Source organism: Trichechus manatus, unplaced genomic scaffold (genome assembly GCF_000243295.1).
Source record: "Trichechus manatus latirostris isolate Lorelei unplaced genomic scaffold, TriManLat1.0 scaffold00032, whole genome shotgun sequence".
In the NCBI taxonomy this organism is placed as follows: domain Eukaryota; kingdom Metazoa; phylum Chordata; class Mammalia; order Sirenia; family Trichechidae; genus Trichechus; species Trichechus manatus.
This window is the reverse complement of record NW_004443968.1, coordinates 1,605,405-1,613,765: the sequence shown is the minus strand read 5'-3', so window position 1 is coordinate 1,613,765 and position 8,361 is coordinate 1,605,405. Positions and strand designations below refer to the sequence as shown.

The window sequence follows — 8,361 nt, the reverse complement described above, 5'->3', positions numbered from 1 at the left end:
GATGAACTTGGATATTTAGCTGAGGAGATATCGAAGCAATATATGTGTGGTTTCTCCTTGTTGCTTATAATAAAATGTGAGAGAAAAGAGATGGACTTAAAAATGAACTGTGCAAAATGAAAACAGAACTTAAAGATTTGGAAAATTCTGTTGTACAAACTAGGTACACGTGTCCTGGAATGTTCACCAAGGACATGCCTACACAACCTTTTGTTCAAGAGATTAAGCCTGTGACTGATGGATCTGACCAACTACCACAGCAGAAAACCCATCAGTTTAGACTGAAACGGACAGAGAAAGAATGAAAGGAAAGAATGCTGTCTGCCTGTTGGAATTCTACCGGCAGGAAACAGGCCAAAGGAGCTACATCTGTTGTCCTCCAAAAAAAGAAAGGGATCATCCCTGGCAGCTTGGAAATCAGCAGAACTGTTTGAAGGAGCACAGGAAGCAGAGCCTTTCTGGTTTCATTGTGTGGAGCCACGGTCTCCTGGATCTCAAAGGGTGGGACCACAGCCTCCTAGGTTTCAAAGAGTCAGATCTTTGCCAGCTCGGTTCCAGACTGTGGTGCTGCTGTTAAGGTGTGTCAAGGAGATGGGGCTACTGCTCAAACCTAAGTGGGGGGAGTTGCCATGCCCAAGGAGCAGAAGAATGGGGCCTGCTGGGGCTGCAGAAGTGGGCTGCCACTCAGATGGACTAGGAGAATTGGGCCACCCAAAGCCAAGGAACAGAGTTGCCATCCCAGTGGACCTGGAAGGTGGAGCCTCCACCCCGAATCCAGAGGGCATGGCCAACACCCAGAGTCTGGAGACTTGGGACATTGCCCAGATGGTCTTATAGAACACAGAATTACTTTCAAGCCTTGAGAAAAATGTAATTTGTTCTGTTAGGTTTTGAACTTGCTTGGTGCCTATTACCCCTTCATTCCCTCTAATTTCTATAATGGAAGTGTCTACCTTGTGCTTGTTCTACCATTGTACTTTGGAAGCAGATAACTTACATTCTAGATTTCATATGTTCACAGATGAAGAGAAATTTTGCCTCAGGATGGAATATGCCTGAAATCTCACCCATATTTGATTTAGATGCTTCAGAAGATGAGATTTTGGACTTGGGGTTTACTTAAGACTTTTGTGATGATGAGATGGGGGGGAATGTGTTTTGTGTGTGGCAAGGATATGAACTTGGGGGGACAAAGGGTGGAATGTTATGGATTTAATTGTGTCCCTCAAAAATATATGTTGTAAATATATGTATGTAAAAATATATGTTATAATCTCATTTGGGAATTGGTCATGTTTGTTATGTTAATGAGGCAGGATTAGTGTAGGTGTGTCTTGAGTCAATCTCTTTTGAAATATAAAAAAGATTAAACAAGCAAGCAAAGCAGAGATGGGGGAGGAGAGGTGCCAAGTCACATGAAGATTGCCCAGGAGCAAAAGCTCAGAGCAAGGACCTTCCTCCATAGTTGACAGAGAGAGAAAGACTTCCTCTAGAGCCAGCAGCATGTATCTGGACTTCTAGCCTCCTAAACTATGAGAAAATAAATTTCTGTTTGTTAAAGCCATTCATTTGTGGTATTTCTGTTATAGCAACACTAGATAATGAAGACAGTGGATTTAAAGCATTTAATTTAAATTCATAATTCATTTTGGTATATGCTATCTCTCTCCTCTCTCTCTGTCTCTCCTGTGTGTGTGTGTATATATATATATACACACACACATATATATACATACATATATGTATATATATTTATTTATATATATATATATGCACATATATGCCAAATTATTTAAATCACTAGATTTTTTTGCCTCTAGGAGCTAGAATTAGATTCATAATTTTATTTTTAAGGTTATCATAGGTAATTTTTAAAAATGATATCCTAATATATTAACACCTAACAACAATAACAACTTTTTAACAGCGTTAATTTAAAAATAAGTAGGAATCTATTCATTCTAAACCACTGAATAAAACTTAAGCACAGGATTTAAATGTTTATACAGTTTACTTTTATTCATATTTTCCCCTCATGAGTGAAAATACTCTTGACCATTCTTCCACCGCTAACTTAAGGGAACAAATTTATAATCTTTTCCCCTGAAAATTGTTATTATAGCAATAGCATTCTAGAACCCTTGAAAGCTTAGGTAGAACAATTGAAAACACTCAAGCTGTTTTTAATTTGTCTTGTCGGATTGAAGCAAATGGCAGTATTAAGCACTGTTTTATTTTTCCTGTGCATTTTTGAACTTTAAATGTGTTATATCTGAATCAGACTGCTGTGTGGCAAAATTAATATAGATCCAGCTTAACCACAAGTAACAGTCTAAAGGTTTATTTGAGTTTTCTATCTGAATGTGGAACAAACATCTTCTCAAAGAAGCAAATTTTCTAATATTAAACCTAACAGTAGAGGTGGTATAAAAATTGGAGAACCTTAGTGACAGATAGCTAAAGTATTCAAGATAGCAGCGTTAAATTTAGGGCTTCCTGTCTCATAGACCATTGTGTGGTTTCAAGCCCTAAGCAAAGACTGCAGTGTTGAATTCATAGTTAAGAGCTTCAGCAAGGTCAGGTTTTACAAAGACTTTCCTACCAACAAGAAGGGAAAGTAGTTAACAGTCTATAGGACCTGAATTTCATTGCTGCTCAATGAGTCTTATTCACAGTTAACTTGTGGTCTCTACATGTTTCACCTTACAATGTGGTTTTAGCTTTTGCAGCATCATGAAAGATATATTTTATTAAGATTCAAGTTCCTTTACTTTAAATATTTTCTTAAATATTTTTCTTATAGTGACAGAGATATCTCTGAATTTCTAAGTTCTTGGTTCTTCAGAGAATATAATGGGAAATCTGTTGAAAGCTACCAGTAATGCAACTTTTTAACAGACTGAATACTTTGGTCACAGATTCCTTCCCAAAGAGTTTTATGTTATACCCTTTGGATGATGACTAGAAGATGCTAGAAGACTAGTGTCTTGTTTACATGCCTAATTTAGTTTATTAACACTGTGTTCACCATAAACTTTCAGGGAGGATGGGGGCTTCAGAAAGAATACATTTCTCCTTAATGGGAAACACTGAGGAAAGTTTTATGAATTTGGTTTGATTTTGAACAGTGTAATTCTGAAAAAAGCGTTTTTGGATTGTCACAGTGGCTTCAACAATGGGCTCAAACATAGCAACGATTGTGAGGATGATGAAGGACCAGGCAGTGTTTTGTTCTGTTTTTACACAGGGTGACTATGAGTCTGAACCAACTCCAGGACACCTAACAGCAACAACAATTTCTCAAAGGTTACTATTGTAACAGAGTGTATGCTCTGTATTCTCTAATGTGGACTGGAGTTGATGTAAATGTATTTGTATGCATATATTCTGGATATACTTTTCTATATTCTGCGGTTCTCCTTAGCAAAAGCTCTGTCTCAGCATGCTTTGGATGACATTTCGAGAAATTCATTCTTTGAAATTTGTAATGAGTAGGAGAGTCAGCTCAGAAACATGGCTTTTTCCCAGGGCACCATAATTGACCAATTTAGTATCATAGTAAGATACCATCAAATTATTTAATTAAAAACTGTACATGTAAGGTACTGGTACAATATACCACCTAAGAAATACTCAAAATTTCTGTGTAAAGGTAGCATACCCCCCAAAAGCTGAGACTATAAAACCTTTTCCAGAATCTGTGGAATATTCACAAAGATTGTTCATGTTTTAGGCCAGGGATGAAGCTTCAACATGTCCCATATAGTAACATCAAGCAGACTATACTCTCTTACTAGTAGATTACCAGGAAAATTACAAACCAGTAACAAATGAATAGCTTTACAAATCCTGCATGTCTGCAATACAAGCAGCAATTTTATTTCTAGGCTTCTGAGTTTGTTTAAGAAATTTAAGTCTTTAAAAATGACAGGTGATAAGTGTGCCCTTTAATAATACAATGGGTTTATCAATAACATAACATAGGTGAGGCAATGAGCAGTAGATAATCTTATTAAGGCAAACAAGTGAGCTCTACAACAATCAGGAGTATTCCACATTATTGTTCTGGGCAAGTATTCGGTGGGACCAATCGATTATTTTCTTCTTCATTTCTTTCCTTGCGTATTTTCTAATTTTTCTATAATTAGCATGTATTTCTATTAAAATGAGAAAGAAAAAATCTCAGTGAAAATAAAGAATATACTCCTAACAAGAAGCAGTTTCCAAACCTACTTTTGGAAAGTAGCCCATATTGGGAAGCATCTAATTTATTCATGAAAGCAAAATCACTTTGTGACTCAGTATTTCACAGAAAATAAAATCTGATATATATATATATTTATATGTATGTATATATATATATACATATATACATATTCTGATGTGGTAAGAAAAGTATACTAAAAAACAAGCAAAAACGCCCTGCATTCTGAGTTTTCTTAGAAAAGAACAAAGTCAATACTTTTCTTAGCATTTACTTCTCATTAAGAGTGGCAAATAGATTTATTTAAACTCAACACTTTAAATAAACTCAACAGTAACCATGTAAAGAGGCCTTGTGGCAGATGCTGTTTAGTGCCCTGCCTATATCCTCTTGGCTCACCCTGGAGGTCATCTCTAGGTGTGGTGGACAGTTCCAGTACCTGCCAACAGCTTGCTACCTTGAGCACTTGCAACACTCTGCCTCAGGGCCTTTTCTGGCTTCTTGGGAGAATGTGTGGCCATTTTCAGGACAGACCTGCAGTGCCTGAGGGCTAACATCCCCACCCCACCCCACCCCCGACCAGAGACACACTGGAGCAATATTCAAACAAGCAGGGACAGAACTGAGGGATTTATGCCCCAGCTTTCTCAACCCCTTTAGGACAATCCAGCTCATGTCCCACTTGGTTTCTCAGAGGTTCCTCAGCAGAACAGGGCCCCAGTTGCCCACAGAAGTAACCTACACATTATTAATGTACATTCTTGGCTTTCCATTTGTGGTGGATTCATAACTTTTGTGTGTGGTCTTTATAGCCATGGCCTTGTAACTCCCACCTAGGTGTCTGTGTAATAGGTAATTGTGGCCTACCAAGGGGATTGGTCAGTTTTGTCTTAAAAGACAGCCAATTCCAGAGTGAAAAGGAGAACCCATCACCACTGAAGAAGGAGACACCCGCAGCAGAAAGCAGCGGCAGAGAGCTGCAGGAGATGGCACAGTGGGATTCCTGGCCCACAGAGTGAGAAAGCTGAGTGCCTTTGGGCAGAGACTGAGGGCCAGGGAGAAGTCTATGCCTGACCCACGAATTTGAGACTTGCCAGCCTCCCAAACCTTGTGAGCCATTTCCTTTATATGGTCTGTGAGTTCTGTGAGACACTGCAAGAAATTAGGGAATCCAAAGACAAAGGTAGAGTACTAGGGTGAGAGGGAGTAGTTGATATTAGAGATGATGGGGTGGTACAGCAGCTTGGAAAAATTAGACATTTGGGACATCTTTAACCTCTGCCTCATAGGAACCAGCTTTGTGCTGATCTTTATAAAAGAAATTATTCATTCACTATTCTTCACTGTCTTACTTCCCTACTCCTTACCTCCCAAATAAACTACTTGCCTCCAAATCCTGTGCCAAGTTCTGCTTTTGGGGGAATACAAACAGGTTGCATATTAAATATTAGAATGCCTCTTGAAGTCAAGGGCTTTGTTGTTTTTACTCTGGAATCCTTGATACTTAACATATTCCTGGCACATATATCAATGAGACATTTTCCTAGTTCTCAACTAAATCTGAATGTAGTTGGGAGGAAAGCCGTATACCATACAGAACAAGGTAGGCTGGATTCATATCAATAAGAGACATGATTAAAATGCTACGGGAAGTAGTCACTAACTATAAATTTGGAAATCAGTGAAGGCTTCAAGGAGGAGGTGGTATTAAAGCAGGTGTTTGAAGAATGCCTAAGATTTTGGCAAGTGGAGGAGGAAGAGGTAAATGATATTCCAGGTAAGTGAAACAGCACTGGCAAAGTCACGGAAGTGCTAAGGTACACAGAGTATTGGAGGAAAAGAATAGTTTTTGGGGCTGGACCTTGAGGTATGTAAGACAGGAGGGCAGAAAGCAAAACAAATCTAAGTTTGGCTGTGGCGGCCTGGCCATTCAAGAAAGGCCTGAATCAAGTGGGAGAAAAGAATGTTTCAGAACTGTACATGGAGCTATTTGGTTTTTTTCATGTGACTTCTAAAAAAAATATCTCGCCCACGCACTGACAGTCACTTCCTTTGCTAACATTATTTTGAAAGTCTGACTCACTAATATAGCATTTTCCTGAAACTCAAGACATTTAGAATTTGGATATCTTTTTCATTTGTTTCTTAAAGAGAACAAGAAACAGGGAAGGGAACTTCTCTTCTTGCCTAGGATTTCAACAAACACTTATATCTCGCCTTGTCTATTTTATTAGAATTCATTTCTTTAAGCCTTCCACTTTGATATTTTTATGCAACCCTACTTTTTCCTCGAGTGGACTGTGAAGTGAGTAGCTCATTCTCCTTATCATAGAAATAAGCTTTGTGGGCGGGTAGATGCAGGAGGCCAATGCAACCTTAGAGCAGCATATTGTGGTGGGAAAAGCGCTGGTCTGGAAACCAGGAAACCTGGGTTCTAGTTCTGCGTCTGCCTCACCCTGGCTTTTTGGCCTTGGCCAAGTCACAAAAACTTCCACTGTCTGTAAGATGTGGTATTGGGCTAGAAGATCTCTAATATCTTTTCTAGCCACAACCTCCTGTGATTAATTCAAGGTCAGAGGATAAAACTGAGCCTCTTATGCATGTCATTAAAAAAAATGTTATTTGAAAATTGATGACATTACCACTAGTTCACTTAAAAGATCTATTTTCTGATGATTTAATGTAGGCCCCATCAATTAAAATAAGCATAATAGTGCTCATATAAAATAGTAATTTTCTAAAATGCATCTGATGGCACCAGGCCTTGGGGTATATTCCATTAGTTGCTGGAAAGATGATAGCATTTCATTAAGAAATGAATCACAAGGAAAGAACTAGATTCTGAATGTATTCCCCACTGAAAAGTAGGCATCATTAATAAATGATAGCCTGTTTTGAGGTGTAGTATTCTTTAAGATATTGTTGTATCACAAAACAAGGAGTTAAAAAAAAATCTTATATCCATATACTCCGAATAAAGTAGTAGCCAGAGAAACACTCATTATTTATTTCTACCTTTGTTTATAATATACTTTCTAAGTAAAGTTATTATTTTGTTTTAATATTGGGAAATACTTCAGATTGCTCTATGAGTGATTCTTCCCCCCATGATAAAGAGGAAAAGGTTTTAACTTACAGAGAAGTAAGTATGAAATCAGTAACTGTGGAAGCACTGAGCTCGGGGACAGGCAAGAGAGTAAGGGAGGACGTCCTTTTGCCCAAGGGTACTTCTTGTTTGAGAGCACTGAGCACAGCAGCATTCTAATACTAACATTTTTCATTTAGAAATTTGAAGTAGAGTACCAATATTATCAAGGGAACCAGAAGAGAGAAACTGCTGTGCTCAATAAATACTGTTTAAAAAAACTCATATTGGATTTTAGAAACCTTTAGCCTGATTATTTACTTTTCAGACATCAAACAGTTTAGGGGAATACAAAACAAACTCTACTTTGAACCTAATAGTACAATGACAAAAATAACTATTTTCTTCCTAAAACATTTGAAAATACGTCCAGGGTGCTTGTTAAAGCAGAATTCTAAGTCTGCAAGCATTAAAATCACAAAAATGATTTTGGTGAGGAGTGTTGAGGAAAACCGGCAGGAAACGTGAAGAGAGAAAGAGAATTAGCATTCATGGCATGCTCGCTGTATGCCGGGTGCCCTGATATACATTTTATGTACGTTAGTTTATATAATCCTCACAAACAAGTCTATGAAGTAAGTATTATTTTCATTTTACAGTTGATAGAACTGAGGTTCATTAAAGTTAATTGACTTGTCCAAGACACTGTAGTTGTTAATGCCACAGATCTCATTTGATTTCAAAAGCTGTGTTCTTTCTAACACCATGCTGTTTTCTGCGTCAGATTGTACACCTCTGCTGAAATTAAAAACAAATATTGTATATTTATTTTCCATGAATCATATCACTGTCATTTGATTTTAACTCAAGGTCCCAGAACAACAGCCCAACACTGTTAGCCTATGTAGATTTGGGTATCACAGGGTATACCTGGCAGGCCAGCGTACCTCAGTGTATTCTGGAGGGTTTGATGTACTTAATGGGAGAGATGAGGACTGGACTTTTTGGGGGTTGATGACTGGCCACCAGTGCCATGATTTTCAAGCCTAGTTCTAGACTAGCATGAGGAAGT

General features: G+C 38.0%; 1 long non-coding RNA gene across 1 annotated transcript in view; it reads right to left on the bottom strand.

Moving 5' to 3' along the window:
* Window positions 1–3,797: 3,797 nt before the first annotated feature.
* The window catches only part of LOC111820276 (uncharacterized), a 40,919-nt gene continuing 36,355 nt past the window's right edge, over window positions 3,798–8,361 (bottom strand). Inside the window, exon 3 of the long non-coding RNA XR_002823827.1 lies at window positions 3,798–4,157. This is a non-coding gene — a long non-coding RNA (uncharacterized LOC111820276). The remainder of the gene's footprint in view (window positions 4,158–8,361) is intronic.